This window comes from Thermobia domestica, chromosome 6, assembly GCF_964235325.1.
Source record: "Thermobia domestica chromosome 6, izTheDome1.hap1.1, whole genome shotgun sequence".
Classification (NCBI taxonomy): Eukaryota; Metazoa; Arthropoda; class Insecta; order Zygentoma; family Lepismatidae; genus Thermobia; species Thermobia domestica.
This window is the reverse complement of record NC_137459.1, coordinates 131,891,127-131,912,234: the sequence shown is the minus strand read 5'-3', so window position 1 is coordinate 131,912,234 and position 21,108 is coordinate 131,891,127.

Sequence of the window (21,108 nt, the reverse complement as noted above, 5' to 3'; positions counted from 1 at the left end):
ACAACGAAAATGTGTATTTTTCGTTTTTTGGAAATTCTAGTTATATTTTCTTCAGCTTTATAAATGTATGGTGACTCAGAATAAGCCGAAGTTAATGTGATTGTGCTGTATCGGTGTTGCTGTTTGCAGATGAGTACGGCATAATGTGCTTTTTGAATAAAGTATCATTTTTCGTTTCGTACATTTTCAATTTACCATATATAATGTTTGTTAAAACCTTACCATTTCTGGGAAGTCATCCTTTCATTAGGAGATTCCAAGAATAGCTTTACGGTTGAACTAATCTCCAGACTATTAAAATACTCTCCTCTTCTTAATGTTCCTTTGTATTATGTAACTTTTGTCAATGATTAAGGAACACGAAAAAGTCGCCCACCCCTAAATTTCCCCAGCCTCTATTTTATGTGTCTGGCTATAGTTCAGCTGGTTTCTCTGTAGGAGAAAGGGTCATGAATTCAATTCTTTGTGAGTATATATTGAATACAAAAGACAGTAGTTTTCCTTCTACTTATGTCAGGTCTACAAGGCAACCACAACACCAGACTGTTGGTGATCATGTGTTAGAGCTAACTTCATATTACGTGAGAAGTAGAAGAACGACTGTGTGCAATGAACTGAACAGACGATGATAGTGTAAAATAAACGACCTCTCTGATTTCAAAAGAGGGTAAATATTTCGCGGTTGAATATGTGGTACGAGCGTGACGAAAGTGGCAAATGTGTTGGGTGTGTCGCGGGAGAGTTTCCAAGATGATGAGGGACTACAAACTATGATAGAATCCTACCGACGAAGAGAAACAGTAGTCAGAAGAAAACCCTCAGTGACAGCTCCTGCCCAACATTAAAGCGGATTGTCCCTCATAAGCGTCGTGCGACTGCAGTGTAAGTGGCGGTGGAACAAAAACAATACGTCTTTTGCTCCCTTTGTTGCAATCACTTTATTCACAATTTAGTAGTCTGAATTCGTCCATATCATAAGGATCAGCTTCTTGGTATTCCTCTGTAGAATTCTTCTCAGTAAAGTACAAGACGAAATTTGCAATGTCGACTCAAGTTGCTTTCCAATGTCTTACCGCGCACTGCTGCTGCAGCCGACTTCAGTGATCCATCTTAGACGCTTAAAGTCTGTTTTTCAGGGAAACTTCTCACCCTTTCAGTTCTCTTGACTGTACATCTATGAATACCTTTTGGAACACTGGAAGTGATCTTCACCTTACAATGACAATATTGGGTTCATTCAAACGTAGGTTTACGTTTTAAAAATAATTTAACTACCTAAAAGAAGCGAGCCATCTTTGCTTCTATTTTACTGGAGCAGTTTTCCCAATTGTGAAGCAAACATGCCCCAGTCAATCAACTGTTATTCTCACGCACGAAGAATTATAATAAAGCGTATTAACCTTTATGAAAGACTTAACTTCTTTAGCGGTTACACTTTTTCCATGTATCTATTTGACTACCGTCAGAAACGTTACTTGGTTTCATCCTTTAAAATTACTAGCAAACCCGCACGTTCTGCCCAAGCGCAGGATACTATTGTTGTCTGAATGATTGAATATGATACAAAATTTAAAATATTTATGGCTAGCAAAGTAGTTTTAATAACACGTTAATAATATCTTTAATTAAGAATTTCTCGATAATTACTCAAATTTAAGACGTCCTCGAATCTAAGACGCACCCCGATTTCGCTGAGTTAAATTAAGGAAAAATAGTAATATGTTCCGTTTTTACTATTGCTAAAGCGCTCTTTGATATTGGTCATTTTCGGTGACTTTATATACCCTTTTCCCCTCCCTATGTTACGGGGTACGGCATGATAAAAATTATTTCAGCCCGAATGTCATGTATGTTGAAAATTTGATCGAGATCGGTTGGGTGGTTCAAGAGTTAAGTTCTATTTATCTTTATATATTAACCTCCCCTTCCCCTCTCCCGCCCCTAGGATCTACCGTCAAAGTGAAAATATTAAAACAAACTTTTCAGGCTCGAATGTCATCTATGTTGAAGATTTGAACGAGATCGATCAGGTGTTTCAAGAGTTATTAACTGACGAACATGGTCACTTTCATTTTTATATTTATTGATTTTTGTATATCTCCTCCTCCTCCCCAATCCCTACGTTATTCCGTCAAAGTGAAATGGTAAAATCCATCCCAGGCACGAACGTCATCTACGTTGAAAATTTGATCGAGATTAGTCGTTTGGTTCAAGAGTTATTAAGTTTTAATTATTTTCATAATTCCCCTCCTTCCCCTCCCCTAAGTTCTACTGCCAAAGTGAATAGCTAAAAACACTCCCAGTCAGAACTGCATCTATGTCAAAAATTTGATCAAGATCGGTCGGGTAGTTCAAGAGATTAAGAGTCACAAACATAGTCACTTTCAATTTGAATCTGACGCTTTTTGTTTACAGTCACCGCTATTAATATATAGGTTAGAATAACTTTCTCTTGTAAACAAGTCTAAACAAAAGTATCTTCTCTTCTCGATGTAACTTCCATGTATATTTAATCAAGACTGTGTACCCTTTTTACACTCATAACAGATGCTGTCACCACGATCTCAGGTTTTGATCATTTCGAACAGGGGCGCCTTCACTCAGTGAGGCATCTGTAACCAGTATACTACTGTATATTCTCTTTGTTACCATTCAGGACCTCTATGACTTCATTCCACGTAGAATCAGAGCTGTTTTGAGGATAAAAGGTGGTCCAACGCCATATTAATTTGGTAATTAGCACTGTCTTCTTCTGTTTCAATTAAATTGACATGGCGAGAAAGTAAAACCACTGATTTATCTCTATGATTCACTAACTTGTGCAGTTAATCTTAAAGATAATACAAGTAATGAATAAATACATACAGTACTTCCCATTGATTTTAAATACGACCATGAGATACCCATTTTATGCGTTTGCGTTGAAAAAATTGGTCATACACCAGAGAGTTAAATAAGGTAAGAAAATAATTGTCCAAAATAGTTGAATTTAGATGCAATTAGTGCTCTCAAACGGGTCGGGTCAGCTCGGGTCGGGTCAATCGGGTAAGCTCGGGTCGGGTTATTCGGGTCGGGTTGTCGGGTCTGGTCAATCGAGTCAGCTCGGGTCGGGTTGTCGGGTCGGGTCAATCGGGTCAGCTCGGGTCGGGTTATCGGGTCAGTTCACTTTGGTCAACTGAGTTTAGGTTGAGCTTAAACTCGGCTGGAGTCAAAAGCTGCTGTTTTTCACTAGCTGCCTAATTAAAAATAGCAATTTTCAATTGATTTTATAGAAGCCATAAATCTATTTTGAACACTTGCAGCTAGTGTTTTTATGGTAAATGCTTATTTTTGTACTTGTGTGTACTTTAATTTTTAAATGTGGAAGATTGATTTTACCAATCGACTTTAATATTAATATCTACGCCAATATGGAGTCCGGATTTAGAACAAAATTAGAAGTTGTTTAAGCAAGGCTAAAAGAAAGATTGGATATGGACACCAAGCCCAAGCAGGGCTGCGTTAGCTCAGTGGTAGAGAATTCATCTCTGGTGCATGGTGTCCATGGTTCGATCCCAGCTTGTGCTAAGTAGCCTTTGTGGTGGAGAAACGCCATGTAGTGCATATTCTAGGGGTTCTCCTCTTTCCTCCCACTTTCTTCATTCCAGCATTGCATTCATTTCTCATGGTCACCATAAACCTTAGCCTCGGTGCAGAATCGAGGGACCTTAAACTGAATATTTAATTTTATTTCCAACCCAAGAACATCGATACAAGAATAAGATAAAGATTGGATATGCAAGACGAAGTGTATAGTAATCTTGCTCTTGGCATTGTTTTGGTGATCACCAAGTAGCGATGAGCATATTTTCTTGCTTTCCGTATAGTATGAAAGACAATAATCAAAATCACACTTGGTCTTCATTTGTACCAATGAGGCGAGGATTGTTGGCTCTTGTATAGCATGAAAGACCACAAGACTACGAAATGCAGGACCAAGACTTGACTGTGCAAGACAAAGAATAAGACGCAGTATTGATGTCCAAGACCCAGAGTGCGAATTGTTTGAATTTCATTTGTTGGGCTGAAAGTGATGAAATAAAATTAGTACTTTATAATTAATTATCATACTGTATTTTTAAATTTTAAATTACAAAATTCATATTATGTATCTTCTTACTTGCAACTATATATACTGTAAAATACGTTTTAATTACCGAGAAAGAAAAATCAAAGTGGCGCGGGTCCCGGAATCATAAGAATCTATTTTGGAATGAAAGTTGAAGGGTTAGAAAAAATCACAGGTGTTCTCCCGTTTCCTCAACCCTTATCATTGTAGTTAAACGATTTCATTTTGTCTCTGCCAAGGGACTCTTGCTACTGCCTTCTGAGAAGATCCCCTGCCGTCCGAGCAGGTGAGAACACTGGCCTTGAATAAAAATTTCGTCACATAGAACTAAAGCAAGAAAACAATAAATTTCTCCCACGTCGGATACTGGTATCAGTTATAAAAAGAAATAACCAAACCTCAAAAGTGCCAAATATTCATTAAGATGCATATACAAATCCCCCGCTTGATCTAGCTAGGGGTTAACGTGTAAAACATCGGTACACGTGGTCCGAGTTTAATTCCCAATGGGAGTGCATTTTGGCGTTCACCCAGTGTGTTCACCATAGTGCTCTCAAACGGGTCGGGTCAGCTCGGGTCGGGTTATTGATCGGGTCGGGTTGGGCTGTCGGGTCGGGTCAGTCGGGTCAGCTCGGGTCGGGTTGTCGGGTCAGGCTACTCGGGTCGGGTTGTCGGTTCGGGATATTCAGGTCGGGTTGTCGGTTCGGGTCAATCGGGTCAGTTCGGGTCGGGTCAATCGGGTCAGTTCGGGTCGGGTTGTCGGGTCAGCTCAATCGGATCTGATCACGGGTCGGGTCACTCGGGTCTGGTCGGGTCATCGGGTCGGCCGACCCGACCCGACCCGTTGAGAACACTAGATGCAATATGGCGTACATTTGCTCAGTGAATTATTAAGAATTCCCACTGCTTGGTTTTAAAGTCTGTCAAGAATGAAAGAATAAATTACCTCACCTCCACATTCAATCCGTCATTATCTTGCACGATTATTTTAGTAAATATATTTCAGAGTGAAGCAATGTGATGCATATTTCCTTTGAGGCTTCTAAATGATTTCCACTGCACGAAGATCAGTGAAAAATAAAAGAATGGATTTACACTCCCTCCAATTAAAAAAGTACGTTCCACGAAAACATTCATAAATAAAATATTCGATGTTTTAGAATATGGTATACCGTGTATTTCTCTGAGGGTTCTCAATCATGCCTACCACTTGTGTTTAAAATTAGTCGGGAGTGAGAGAGTAAATTTACTCCCCTACCCTCGTAAATACGTATATAAGGGAGTTTTGGTAAACCAAACTCCTTAAAAATGTATGCATGTGTGTGTGTTCCAGCATAACTTTAGAACGCCAGGAGCAATTTTAACGCAATTTGGTACACATATTACTTACAGTCTGGAAAAGAGTATTGTGGGCGTTAGACTACCTGGCATACTTAAATGGAAGTGGGAGGGAATGGCATAGAAAATGATAGAAAACAATCGAAATTACTGTCGAATTCATAGCTTTTGGTGAAACCTAAGTTGATTAGTGACAATTTCGATTTAAGTTCAACTTCAGCCCTCAGTGGTGGTAAGAGTTGTAGGAGTTAAAGGAAGTGACATAAAAATGATCGAAAAATGAGTCACTTACTTCAAAGCTCTCTAGATGCCACTGGTTTATGTTTCTAGACTACACGAATAACTGTTATTATACTTATAATGATGTAAAATATTGTAATTTGAGATGAGAAACGTATAAAACGAAGATTCCTTGTATTCATTTCTCTAGGGCTATGTCCTAATGGAGATATGCATCTTCATCCAATTCTCTACATGTAACGTTTACATATGTACTAACGTTTCCATTAGAATATTTCAGAATTTCTTACTTCGTTTCCATTTTCGTAGAAAAATTAAGGACGAAATTACGGTAACTTTTGCAAGCTGTGTTACTCAATGGCATAGATCGGCGAGACTTGAACCATACATAGAAAGTAGTGCTGCAGTAGAATACAGGAAACAACAGGAAAAAACGGTGATTAGAAGAACAAAAATGACACTTTCATACAGAAACAATAACTTACACTGAAGTCTGCGACTCATGATAACCCACTTGACATTACAGGAGTCAAATAATCTTCAGAAGGATGTGCGATCACCACGGACAGCGATACATTATCTACAATGAACTCGGCATGCTGCTTAGAAGATTGGTAACAAGTTATGTGATATGGAGCTCCGTTTCTCAGGTAGCGCTGTTGACAACTGCTGTACAGTCCGTAGTGCATCTGGACGTGCTGCAGACATATCTCTGTAGTTAGGAGCTAGTAGTCTACTACCACGCTTAGTGCACGCTGACTAGACGTCTGTGGCCGTTCGGTCTCTTTAATAGACCGGTTACATCAACATAGACACCCAGCCTGTATTTCCACAATCTAGAATATTAGTCCTCTTGCACTAGGTGAACCGTCAAGATTTGTCCCTGAACCTTTAATCATGTAAGCGATGTAACCCCTTTTCTATAAGGGAGCGGGACACGCCCACTTCACGGTAGACTAAAGTCCTGAATGAATACCAGTTGTCTACTGATGGAGGCGGACTGCTAACGAGCCGGTCCTTCCATGCTCTGCAGGCATGGTTCCCGAGCGAGAAGGAAAGTTTACCTCTTGCCCATGCTCGCCGTTACCCAGATTCCCGGGATAAGCGCATGTAAGCCATTGAATCCCACAGTATAACCACAGACCGGCAAAGTCCAACCCAATCCGGGAGTCCCAGGCATGCTCCAGGGGACTTGTTCAATCCCGCCTCTACCTATCTTTATACGTTCAACAGCTACCGCCTTCACGAGTAAAGGTACCACGCACACGTCGAGATCTCCCCGTATCTCATCCTGGATCCTAGTGTACGTTTTAAGTCACGATTTGAGTTTGATGTTAACCCTTATCCCACACAGATTCCTCCCTTTCACTGGGATCAGAATCCGTTACCAAGATACCTGAGATTATTACTTTTTCACAGTCGCCGGTCAATCCCTCTGCAGGCAGGAATTTGACACTCTCACCCCGTAGGATCGTCCAAGCAGTATGCGACTTCCTCTAATTATGGTAGAGGTACGCCGTACATTACCAGAGCCACTGACTCACGTAGATTCTTTGTCGTAGCCGACATGTTCCTTTGAGAGGAAAGGGAGCATATTCTACTTGTAGGTTCGCCCAAGCAATAAGGGGGCTACCAACTTTTTATATGTTTAGGCACCACGTACACATCGTACCTAACCTACATACCGATCCCAGTTGTACGTGCACACCACCACTAGGAGGGACTACGGCACTCCTCTTTGGTAGGGTCGCTCAAGCAATATGGAACTTCCTCTAATCACAGTAGAGGGACACCGTACATTACCAGACCCAATGGCTGATGTAGACTGTCTCCCTTTAAAGACAATTGCTATTTGGGAGCGGAGGTTTCCTTGGTAGGGTCGTGGATCCTGCATCCAGTAGACCGCGAGACCTGGGACGTAGGATTGCTTCCATTACTTTAGCAGCCCTGTTGTTCGAGTGTGCATTAGGATACTACCTATGTAGGTATCCCATCCCGCACCTAAAAACACGCACAAAAGGCACTTTGAAGGCAGTATCTACATCGTCCTCCCGATAGGGCGTGGGAGCTCCCCGTACAATCTCCTGTTTGCAACTCACTACCCCTCCTCCTTACCGTGTTAGGGTACCATGTGGTCTTATCTCCCGGACAAGTGGCACGACCTAGTTGCTCATTTCGGAGGATGGCCGAAGTTTCATCTCCACCGGTAGGGTCGAAAGTTTTCACTACCTGCCTCGATGAGGCCGTGACGTGTTTGCACGTACTCTTCCGGATCTAATGACACGAGTTAGAAGCCCATTTTGGAGGATGGCCGAAGCCTCGCCTCCGTCTATAGGTTGTTGATCTGATATACCGACTACTGTCATATGGTAGTTTCGGTACCGGAAACAGTCTTGACTACAGACGATACAGAATTACAAATTACCGCATTTCCTGTTGGTCCCACCTCCCTCTAATACCCCGAGACCCGGAATGTTTTTAATTGTTTACATCGTTGTAGGTGGCTTACTAGCTCAAGATGCCCTTGATGCATGCACAGTGCATTGCAATCGTGCTGATCTCTGGAGACCGAAGCACCACGGTGATTACAGACGATTTTAATCGCTGTCATCTGGAAAGGACTCCTGTCAGTAATGGTGTTGTGTTGAAAGTGCTGAATAAATTCCAGAAAAACAGACTAGGGGTTGGTCGACCACACACAGCGGCAGACGAAACAACAATTGTGGCAATGTTGCCATCACTCAGTAAAAGTCTCAAGAGAAGTATCTCTAGAGTAACCCGTGAAAGTCTGTTAGTCGCATATCAATCATACGCGTTATGTCAGTGAATTAGTGGCACCCTCATAAGCTGCAATTTCACCAACACCTTACAGAAGATGATTCAGATCGTCATCTGGAATTTTCACAATGGGCCACAGAAAACCACCCACATTCGCCCTTGATACACTGTTTACTGATAAGACAAACTTTAATATGTCGGGCGAGGTTAACAGAACGTCAGGTACTGATCAGATAGTAATCCGCATTCTTCAGCAATACATATGACAGCGAAGACAGAAGCATGCCGAGAGAAAATCAGTGGCAAAGTTGCACAGGACCACAAAAAAAATCTGAGTGAATCAAGTGCGTTAGTTGTGCGTTAGGACGGAAAACTACTGCCGAATTTGACTGGAAGAGAGATTGTCGACAGGTTATCAATAATTATTACAAGAGATGGACATGAAACGCTAATTGGTGTTCCCATTTTGTCATCATCAAGAGGAGAACATTTTTTTCTACTATAGTTCTTTCGCTTGTAGAATGGGACTTGTTAGTAAAGTTCGTGCAGGAAGTTTGTTGTGACATTACTCCCTGCAATATGGGCCATGTCAACGGTGCTTGCATTCTAAAGCAGAAGCTCCCCAAAAAAATCTTCTATACCTTATTTTTAAACACTCTATTTATGAATTGGTTTTAAAATGTGTATTTGATAAGTGTTGTGTTTTGTTTGCATCTGAACCGGACATTCCCCTATTTAAACATTTTCAGAACGAGTGGTCTAAAATAGATTTACTAATTTTATTCCAGGAATGTATGATGATGTAAGGAACAAAATTTACGATGTAAAAAATGAAGTGTTAAACTTTTACTATCAAACTTGTGGAAGCAGGACACCGCAGAGAAGATTACGGGGAATTTTTAGAACTGATCATCATATTCTTGGGTGTCATACTTCCTCAAGGCGTTTCCTTTCGTTTGCCTGGAGCAATTCACCACGCAAGGTGGATGGGAAGAGCAATCAACTGTTTAAGAACATTTCTCTTTCACCAACGACTTCGTTTAACGAAGCAAATAGAAACGGGTCTTCGGAGAGTATGCACTTTCCTGATACAACTATATGTGCAAGCTTGGTTGAAATGTGATCAAGCATCCCATTCATCATTACAGGACCTGCAATTTTTGAAAAGTTTGTACAGTTATAGACAAATAGATGCTGAATTATCTGAAGTGGCTCCTTCTAGATTTTCTCGCCATCTCTGGTACTTGACGGAAAAACACGTAGCGTTGGGGTTGTTTAAAGATGAAGTTAGCATCATGGAAAAAAAAAATCAAAGAATTAAAACTGTAAAACTGTGAAACAGCAAAGAGCCTTGACGCAAAAGGTGATACGATAAAAATTCTTGTGAAAAAAAAGAAATCAGTGATTTTGTTACAACAAACACAAATTTTCCTCGAGAGATTTAAAATACCCAAAGGTTGTCTTGAGCATGATCCGATTTCATGGCCAAATAACAGTGACTATCTTCAAGGAAGACAATATTTACATTCATCCATATAACAAACAATGCAGCAGAAAGGGAAGTGAAACTAATAGAAGATTACAACAAGGTTCTTACAAAAAATGAGGAGCAGAACAGTGTCTTTCGCAGATAGTGAAAACACATACACTATCTTTTCCTAGATGTAACAAAAGTGAAGTGTGTAGCAAATAAGATTGTAAACTTACCATAAAGCTACTACATCTGGATATTATAATTTTTCTTTTCCCCGTAATGGTCTATGAATCACTTTGGTGGAAACTTATTTGTAGTTTATAGCGAAACAAAGATTTAATTTTCTCTAACAATTTGTTTCAGTTTATGTAAAAGACTTCCAAAATTCTTACAAATCTGTAGTTCATAAGTAATAAAATAGCATTCCATCGAAGCATTTCGTTCTTCACACGTAATGACTCTTACACGATTATAGGTAACTTGAAAATAATGTCAGATTGTGCTTCTGGTGAAACATTACCTGAAAACGATATGTCACACGACCCTCCTTCTATTTAAGAATTTGACCTGAATTCAAGATGACCGCCATGATAATGCTATACAAGATTTGTTGGTCTCTTTCTCTAGTTCCATTATCCAAGATATCTTCCAATTCCCTTAAGTCGTTTCTAAATTCCAAGAGTTTATTCCAGATTTTTTCCATATACTATGTATTGCAAACGCATTCAAAACTTTAGGTCGCTTGAGGCACCATTTAATATTATTCAGTGGTGCTATTTTTCTTCCTGGTTTAATTTAGTCCCAAATGGAACCATTTTAGGAGGTTCGTCCAAGGAAATTCCTAAATTTATTTTTTCCAATTTAAATAAGGACCATGGTAATATATATATATATATATATATATATATATATATATATATATATATATATATATATATATATATATATATATATATATATATATATATATATATAAGCTTATTGGTGACAGTTTCGACGTCCTTTAAATCCAAATTTATCCTTCCAGGGAGAGAAAAAAAACCCTTTCACACTAGGGGGACGGGAGATCGAAAACGGTCGATATTAGTGTCAAATCCGTAGTTTTCGGAGTCACTGAAATGAATAGTGACACTTCCTTGCCGTTTAAATAATAACTCAGTCACCATTAGTATTCCTGAGGGGATGAATGGTGACGTAAAAATAATTGAGAATGACCGATATTAGTGTCGAATCCATACTTTTTGAGGTCAATTAGTTGATTGGTGACAGTTTGGGTACCCTTTACGACGTTACCTCGCAGTTGATTGATTGATTTTAGTTTAGCGTCCCTTTCATCAGCGAGGCTATATGAGACGTGGACCTACTGATTAACGTGGAATCCGAACCACATGAGCTCCCGCCGGGAATCGAACCCGGGTCTCCCACGCCAAAGGCGCGTATGCTAACCGCTTAGCCACGGAGGAGCTACCTCGCAGTTGAGGTAAGACCCCTAGCACTTCTAGAGGAAGGGGAGGAGGTCGTAAGACATGTAAATTGATCGAAAACGACAGGTATTAGTGTCGAATTAGTAGTATTCAGGGTCGTTTAGATGCTGTGACACCGTCGGTTTGCATAGTGACAGTGCATATGCCGTTAAAGTCCGATTTAAACCCTAATTGGCACAAGGGAGGTGAAATGGTGACATGTAAAAATATCAAAAAAGGCATATATTAGTGTCGTTTTCAGCACCGCTAAGTTAATTGGTGCCGGTCCTGATATCGTTTAAGTCCAAGTTGAGCCCCAAGTGGTGCCAAGACCTGAGCCCTCTAGGAGAGTGGGAGGGACAGACATGAAAATAATAAGGAACGAATAATATTAGTATCGAATCTATAGTGTTTTGAGTCATATAGATAAATAATAACACACCAGATACCATTTAAGTTCACGTTCAAACCCAATTAGCACCCATAATAGGAGCGAAACTGTGACTATGTAAAAGTAATTTAAATTGACCGATATTAGTGTTGAATCCATAGTTTTTGGGGTCGGAGAAATGACTAGTGACGCTCCCAATGCCGTTTAAGTCCAAGTTTATCCCCACTTGCAGATAGTTGAGTGGAGTTGATTTTGAGTTTAAAGTCCCGTTCAGCACCGAGGCTATATGGGACGTGGGCCTACTGATAAACGTGGAATCCGAACTACATGGTCTCCCGCCGGGAATCGAACCCGGGTCTCCCACGCTAAAAGCGCGTATGCTAACCGCTTAGTCACGAAAGAGCTCACTATTTGCAGAGATTGGGAGTGGAGGAGATGATGAACAAAATGTCAAGAACGAATGAGATTTGTTTTCCTTGCCTAATCCGTTTGAAATGACTTTTGGAAGATAGTTAATACCTACTTCAAGCTGTGTTTTTAAATCACATCAATGTGATTAAAAACGTATTTTGTGGGCGTAGGATGATTTAATATTTATGCAAAAGTTAAAATTTCTTCTGTATTTTTATCGTAACACTTTCAGTGAAATTAATGTTCAAAAGAGGAAGGAGATTCAAACATTTCCCATAAACCTATTATCTCCGTGCGAAGAACGGACATTTCGTACGTTTTGCATATATAAATCAATGTATGTGAGTGTATGTATGTGTGTTCCAGTGTAACTTTAGAGCCCCTGGATCAATTTTAACGAAACTTGATACTCATATTACTTACAGTCTGGAAACTAGTAGTGTTGTGGTAAGATCTTCTAGCACACCTAGGGATGTGTGAAAGGTGGGTTACATATTAAATAATCTAAAACGGTCAATATTAGTGTCTAATCCGTAATTTTCGGTATAGCAGAGATGTACAGTGACACTTCTAATGCCCTTTAAATACAAATTCATCCCAAATTAGTACTCCTGAGGGGAGATTGCGACATGTAAAAATGTGAAAATGACATATTTTTCGGGGTTTTCCTATAGTTTTGGGGGTTCCTAAGTTGATTGGTAAAATTTTTGATGTCCTCTAAATCCAAGGTCATTCCCTGTTGGGATAAGTCCCCCTGGTACTCCTAGTGGGAGAAAAGAAATATCAAATGATAGAAAACGGCCGGTATTAGTGTTGAATCATAGTTTTCCAGATCTCTCAAATAAATAATGGCATTCGCATGACATTTAAATTCGATTTAAGTATCCATTAACACCCGGGAAATGAAATGGCGATGTAAAAATGTAGTACTCCTGAGGAGAGATGGTGGAATGTAAAAAATATGAAAATGACCTTAATTAATATCAACTTCATAGTTTTCAGGGTATGTAAGTTGATCGGTGACAGTTTTGGTGCCCTTTAAATCCAAAGTCACCTCCCAGTTGCTGTAAGAACCCCCAACACTCCTAGAGAAAGACATGTAAAATGAACGAAAACGCCCGATACCCATAGTTTTCGGGACGACTAGATAAACAACGACTCTCTCGCTGCCGATTTAGTCCGATTTAAGCCTCCATTAGCACTCACCAGGGAAGGGTCCGAATGGGGCATTCGAGTTGCGAACGACATGTATCAGATATGAAATAGGGTGTGAAACTATGTACATATGCAAATTTATAGCGGCTGAGAGCAATATGGAAAAGCAGGAGAGCCGGAGGAAATATTTCCGATCGTAGGGCCCAGCAACACAGAAAGCTAAGAAATTACTCGTTCCGTGCGTGAATGACCACAGAAATGAAGGTAAAATGTTTAGTAGTAGATGCATGATACGATCTGCTATATGTAATGAACATAATGGCCGCCATATTGAGTGGCCATCATGAATTCGGATTCACGATGTGAAAGATAAAGTAGGTCATGTGGCATATGAAATAGCACTGAAATTTTACCAGAAATTCATTGGTGTTAACCTTTCTGCAGTAAATCTATTGTGAGTTGAGATGCAACCTGCAAGAAAGTCGTGAGAGGATATTTGAACAAACGTCGGAATAACCCATTGGAATAATGTTGGCACAGGATGCACATCTAGAAAAAGATTACAATGAACATTTGAACATGCAAAGAGTTGTTAATATTAAAATGTTAAAGATGGATAATTGTTCACGTTAAAACACCTGACACAAAGAAAGACTGGGGATTACAGGTACAATTACGAAGTTGTTCTTCTCAAAGAAAATAACATATATCATTACATAAGTAAGTATACTGATAAAGGTACACTCATGTCCAAAACGATTGTCGCATATCTATAACTGTCTTCTTGTAAGAATATAATTTGAGAATGATTTTGCAGGGCATTTTTAATACTGATACTTTGTGTATAATCAGGAAATATATATTTGTGGTAAATTTCTTAGGAAAAGAATTATAAATACGAAAACTAGAATGAGTAAAAAAATGTTGCTGAATGGACAAGAAAGTTTTGTTTTCGTTTTATTGTTCTTATTTACTGCTCTTTTGACATGAAATTTGCCATATACATGTCTTTACCGAATACACCTACTAACATTATAAGAAATACTAGGTGAATTCGTTACCAAATTATATTCCTACAACATATATATATATATATATATATATATATATATATATATATATATATATATATATATATATATATATATATATATACATGCGACAATAATTTTGAACATGAGTGTACATACCAATCTATGAAGAACAGTTGATGTGAATAGTATCTACAAGAGTGTGATGAAAACACAAGAGCTGTTCACAGTGACTACACCTGACGGAACAGGAATTATTACACTGATGCTGCTGACAATTCGATTATGTTTCATAATCCAAACAAAAGGACATTTCAGTCTGGAATTTTCCCGGGCTCTCTTCAGGATATCCAGTCATATAGAAGGCATGTTTAATGAAATTGGTGAACCGGGGAGCACTAAACTGGAAGTGTGAAACGCTTGGAGACGGATGAAGTTGTCACGATGTCGTACATGAAACCCATCAATATTTAATGCAGCATCCTTGACAAACCCTATGTACTGTTTGAACTTGGGAAAGAATCCAACGTCGAGAGGTGCATTTAGGAGGTATCAGTCTCTTGTGAAACTCAATACTATCCGGAGCAGTGGAATGCATCGGTTCATCATATTTGTTACAAGATCACGAATCAATCAACAGCAAGATTGGATTGTCGTGCACATGTGGCCAAAATTCTTCCTACAGAAAAAAACTTCAAATCATCTTTGCACATATTTGCTGATTTTCAAGCAAATGCCTTGATATCGAAGGGATGTTAGGCATCTTTCCAAAGAATTTAAACGTGGGTTCAGCGGATATAAGAAATAATGGCGAAAACAGTTTCCCATCCATTGATATAATGGGCATTATCATATACGAGTGCGTAACTGCTGTCGTTGATCCTATGATGCAATACACTCGTTTGACACCATTTTTTTATTTTTTTTATTTTATTTTTTATTTTTTTATTTATTTTTTTTATTTTATTTTATTTTATTTATTTATTTTTTTTTTTGCCAGTGCCCTGCCTGAATGCATTTCTTTGTCTATCTACTTTGAATTGTTAAAAACTTGACTTAAACTGAGGTTTTCTTTTAAAATCATAGACTTTGTTTCAGCAAGGAACTTTTCTGCAGTTTGATGTAACTCTTGCTCATCTTAGGTTATTTTGAACACGGAATAAGTAATTTTGCGTGACACAATATTGTTACGTTTTTATTTATTTTTTTTAAATCCCAAGACCAAGATGCTTGTAATTGCAGAGTGCCCGTTGGATCCATTTCCTCTTTTATATGTATCAAACACATTTTAATTGTCCGATCATGAACTATTCCAATCATGGCCCGCGTTCTTTTAAAACGTAGTAATATCTCATCGTTTACTTTTCTCATGGACACTTTGTTTCCGTTTCGTTCAAAGTTACGAAGGGCAGAAGCTTGCACCGCGAAAACACGGATGATACTTTGCTTCATTAACCTGAAGTTTTTTCTGTCTCCATCCACTAGCAATACATATTTTCTAACTGTTGGCTTCGTATATTTTGCAGGCTCCTTATTAGGTGGGGATGGAGCGTAGAACGAACTACTACTCTGGTCACAATTACTCTATCGTCGAGCATGCATTGAGGCGTCCGTTACACTAGTTTCTTCCCGAGGGTCACTGTGACTACTCTTATCACGGTCACTGTCTCTCTCGTACTTATCTGACAACGCTATCGTCTCTCTCTAACGTTTGATATTCTTCGATCACTGTATCAATATTCACTAATAACTGCATTTCTGATCTTCTGCACAGGGATTATTGTCGCAAGTCCCGAACTCACTAATAACAACACAACTACCTGGGGATTCATATTCATGCCCACAAGAAGAAATAACTATTCCAAATGATGAATTAGAATATACCATGTCACTTTCTAGCACTTATTCAACAGTGGCTCACAGATCAAGGGCACATTAACCTCCATATCAACCTCTCTATCTAACTTGACTACTTCACTGATAACACAGATATTATCTAATGAGCTTTCTCGCTTATTTTCTGTCTGCAAACAGCACACACAGTAGGTGGCACGGACTCATCTTTGGTCTTTTCTTTCTATGTCGTCAATGACCATCTTTCCCTTACTCGATGCTATTCTGCATGTAAACACACTTTTCTCTTGGTCTGCATACAAACCAGGGTTCTCCAAGCTCTAGCTTTTGCGCCATACTGGTGAGATTTTGACAGTTTCTGTGTGTCCTTCTTGCATGTAGTAGTAGGGGCTGGCGTATATCTAGCCGAGTCAGCAAAAATGAAATCATAGGTTAAAGGTCAATGACCTTAGCCCGAAGTCAATGACCGAGGGGTACTTAGGACCATCCCCTATAGATTTTGGCAGGGGTACTTTGGCCCACCCCCTAAATTTTGGCAGGGGTACTTAGGACCACCCAACTTAAATTTTGCAAATTGCAAAATCTAAAAATTTGGTATGTTAGCCTAGAACCAGGGTATGTACTTATATCAGTGTTGGGGATCCATCTCGTTCCCTTTTATGGGTAAAAAATTGCCAAAAATTCAAATTTCGGGGGGTTTGACATAATTTATCCCCTTTGATGAGGTCTTATTACCTTATATAGTTACATGGGCATGTACAGGGGGTCCAGTTTCTATCATAAGACATGGGTACATTGATGCACTCTTCTTAAAATTTGGGAGGGGTACCTTGGCCTACCCTTTAAAATTTGGTAATTGCCCAATTTAAGCATTTGATATAATAGTATAAACCCTAATATGTATCACTATAAATTTGGGTGGTTCACCTTGTTCCCTTTCATGGGTAAAAATTTGCCAAAATATAAACGTAAGCAATACGTTGTACACGTGTTTCATTTTTGGGCCAATTTATCCCCTTTGATGAGGTCCTATTACCTTATATGGTTATATGGGCATGTATAGGGGTTCATTCTCTTTTATTAGACATGTGTATACTGGTGCAGCCCTTTAAAAATTTAGGAGAGGTACCTTGGTCCACCCCTTAAATTTTGGAAATTGTCCAATTTAAGCGTTTGGTATAATAGTATAGGACCCTAATATGTATCACTATTAATTTGGGTGATCCATCTCGTTTCCTTTCATGGGTAAAAATTGCCAAAATATAAACATAAGCAATACATTGTACCATGTGTTCGGTTTTCGACCTAATTTATTCCCTTTGATGAGGTCCTATTACCTTATATGGTTATATGGACATATATAGGGGTTTATTTTCTTACATAAGCAATGGGTACATTGATGCTTTCATGAGGTACATTGACCCACCCCTTAAAGTTTAGAAATTACCCAATTTGGTATACTAGTACAGGGCCCTAACAAATATCATTATGAATTTCGTTCCCTTTCATGGGTAAAAAATTGTTATAAATGTAATTTTTGGAAGTAATTGAACCACTTTGATAAGGATGGATATGTACAGGGATTCATTTCCTTTATACATTGATGCTCACTTTTTAAAATCTGTTGGGTAGTCCACTTCGTTCCCTTTCATGGGTAAAAATTTACCAAAATTCAAATTTCGGAGGTTATTGACCCTCTTTGATGACGTTTTATTACCTTATACTTTATATATTGCCCAATTTATGCGTTTAATATAGTACTATAGGACCCTAATGTGTATCACCATAAATTTGGGTGCTTCATTGGTTTCCTTTCAAGAATAAAAAATTTGCCAAAAATGTAAATTTTGGAGGTTATTGATCCAATTTATTCTCTTTAATGAGGGCTGTATTTTATATGAACACGTGAATGCGTTCAGGGGTCTATTTTCTTTTATAAGGCATAAGTACATTGATGCTTTCATCTTAAAATTTGGCAGAGGTACATTGACCCACCCCTTAAAGTTTAGAAATTGCCCAATTTGGTATAATAGTACAGGGCCCTAACAAATATCATTATAAATTTCGTTCCCTTTCATGGGTAAAAATCGTCAAAAAATGTAAATTTTGGAAGTAATTGAATCCCTTTGATAAGGATGGATGTATACAGGGGTCCATTTCCCTTATACTTTGATGCTCACTTTTTAAAATTGGTTTGGTATACATAGGACTATTCCTTATATTTGGGAATTATCAAATAACAAAATTCGGTAGACGTTTTCTAGAACCCATTGTAAATGTTGGTGTCCCTCCTATGGCCAAATATTCAAAATTCGAATGTTATTGACCTATTTTATGTTCTTTGATACGGCTTCATCATTGAATGAGTACAGGATTTATTACTTTTTTTCATAAGACATAGATGTATTTGTGCACCAATCTTAAATTTTGGGAGGGACACATTTCTAATTGTCAAATCAATAATTGGTAATTGTTCTTAAAATTGGGTGGTATCCCATTCTTTGGGTAAATCATTGTCAAATATTAGTATGATCACGTGGTCACTTATTGACCTATGATGGGATTATGGGTTTAGAACATTGGTACATTGAAACTTTGGGAAGATAATTTGAGAATTGTCAAAATGAAATTTCGTGATTGGTCTTGAATATTCCCGCCTATGGGCCAAAATATAAACGTAAGCAATACGTTGTACTACGTGATTGACCTTGATGAGGTAGTGTACAGGGATTCATTTCCTTTTCAAAATTTATTGCGGTACTTCTTAATTTGGGAGTTATCAAATAACACACTTCTAGACAACAGTTGAATCTGCTTATTTCCTTCTAGGTTATTGATCTTATTGAACATATAATTATATGGTGAATTCTAAGACTTAGGTGTATAGAGAGAGGTACATAGGACCATTTTTTTTAATTTGGGAATTGTGATAACCAAAATTTTAGTATGAGGCGCGAAGTTTGAATGTTCAATACATGATTAATATGAAACAATACTTTGAACTTTAGTCACAGCTCATAGTCTAAGATCATTGGTGGTGGTTGATATTTTACCTTGAGCTTTAGAAATCTAATAGGTAACCTTATTGAATCTTATGACTCATAGTCTAAAGGCAATACATACTACAACACTGAAATTTAGTCAGAAGGTGATGTAATCTGATCACTGGCAAAGTTATTGTTGATGCAGTTTTATTGGATGATCACTGTCTTTCATACAATCTGATTGGTTGGTGATTTTCAAATATTTTCTGCATTCAGTTTTAAGTTTTGTTTAACTTACCGATTACTGTTTAAAAATCTTCTGGTATGGATGTACTGCTGTGTAATAACCAATTTCAATGACGTGTTTTTCATTTCATGTACAATCCCATGTTCTGACGTGTACTATTGCATCATGATAAACAGTGTTGCCAGATGTTTTTGTTCTTAACAGTTCCGTTCCTTTACCAATGTGTGCCCAAACTTGAAAAAATTTTGAAAAAAAAATTAAAAAAAAATATAAACAAAAAAATTTCAAACTAAAAATTTTGAAAAAATCAAACAAAATTGTACAAAAAAATTTTGAAACAAATAATTTTCAAACAAATTTTTTAAAAAAATCGAACAAAATTTTGAAAAAAATCAAAATAATTCAAACAAAATTTTGAAAAAAATTCAAACAAAATCTTGAAACGAAAAAAATTTCAAACAAAAATTTCAAACAAAAAATTTTTAACGATTTTGAAACGGAAAATTTCAAAGATTTTACAAAATTTTTGAAACAAAAAATTTTCAAAACAAAATTTTCAACTAAAACGATTTCATGTTTCACGGTTAACCGTCAAACTTTATCCGGTTTTTAAGTATTCGATTAACAATTAAACGTTTTTGATCATATTTATCAGTGAGTGCAAAACGAACGAAAATGTTCAAACCAAGATTTTAAACAGTAATCGGTAAATGTTAAAAAAAACTGAGAGCAGCAAAGATTTGAAAATCATCAACCAATCAAATTGCATGAAAGATAGTGATGAGCCAATCACAAAAATTTGAAAGTCATCAACCTATCAGATTAAAGATAGTGACCTATCAAATTGCATCAACAATAACTTGACCAGTGATCAGATTACATCATCTTGTGACTAAATTTCAAAGTGTTGTAGCATACAGGGTTTGTCCGGAAAGTAATAGGACTGAGTCGATTTAAAAAAAAATATTGAGCCAATCGTTACAATTCTTTAAAAGTTTTAAAATAGGCTCCTTCTGCGTCGATGCAGCGCTGCCAGCGCGATTTCCAAGCATTCAAGTCTTCTCCGGAATAGCCTTGAGAGCCGCGGTGCAAGCTGTTTGGATCCCTTCTGTCGTCTCAAAATGCTTGCTTTCATCGGGCGTTTCAGGCGAGGAAACAAAAAGAAGTCCGGGGGGCCACATCTGGGCTGTAGGGCGGCTGCGGAAGCGTTGGGATGCCGGCCTTGGTCAGGTAGCTGTTCACAAGAAAGGCGGTGTGAGCCGGGGCGTTGTCGTGGTGCAGCTTCCAGTCGGCTCCGATGTCTGGTCGGACCCGATTGACCCTTCGTTTGAGTCTCTTGCGCACTTCCACGTAAAACTTGGCGTTGACGGTTTGTCCAGGAGGAACAAATTCATGGTGGACGATGCCTTTGATGTCAAAAAAGACAATGAGCATCGTTTTCACTTTGGATTGGCTCATTCTTCCCTTTTTTGGGCGAGGAGACGCCGGAGTGTGCCACTCGGAAAATTGCCTCTTTGTCTCGGGATCACACTCAAAGATCCATGATTCGTCAAATATGATTACGTTATTCAAAAATTGGGGGTCACTTTCACACATGTTCAAATTTTCTTGGCACAATTATACTCTCCGCAATT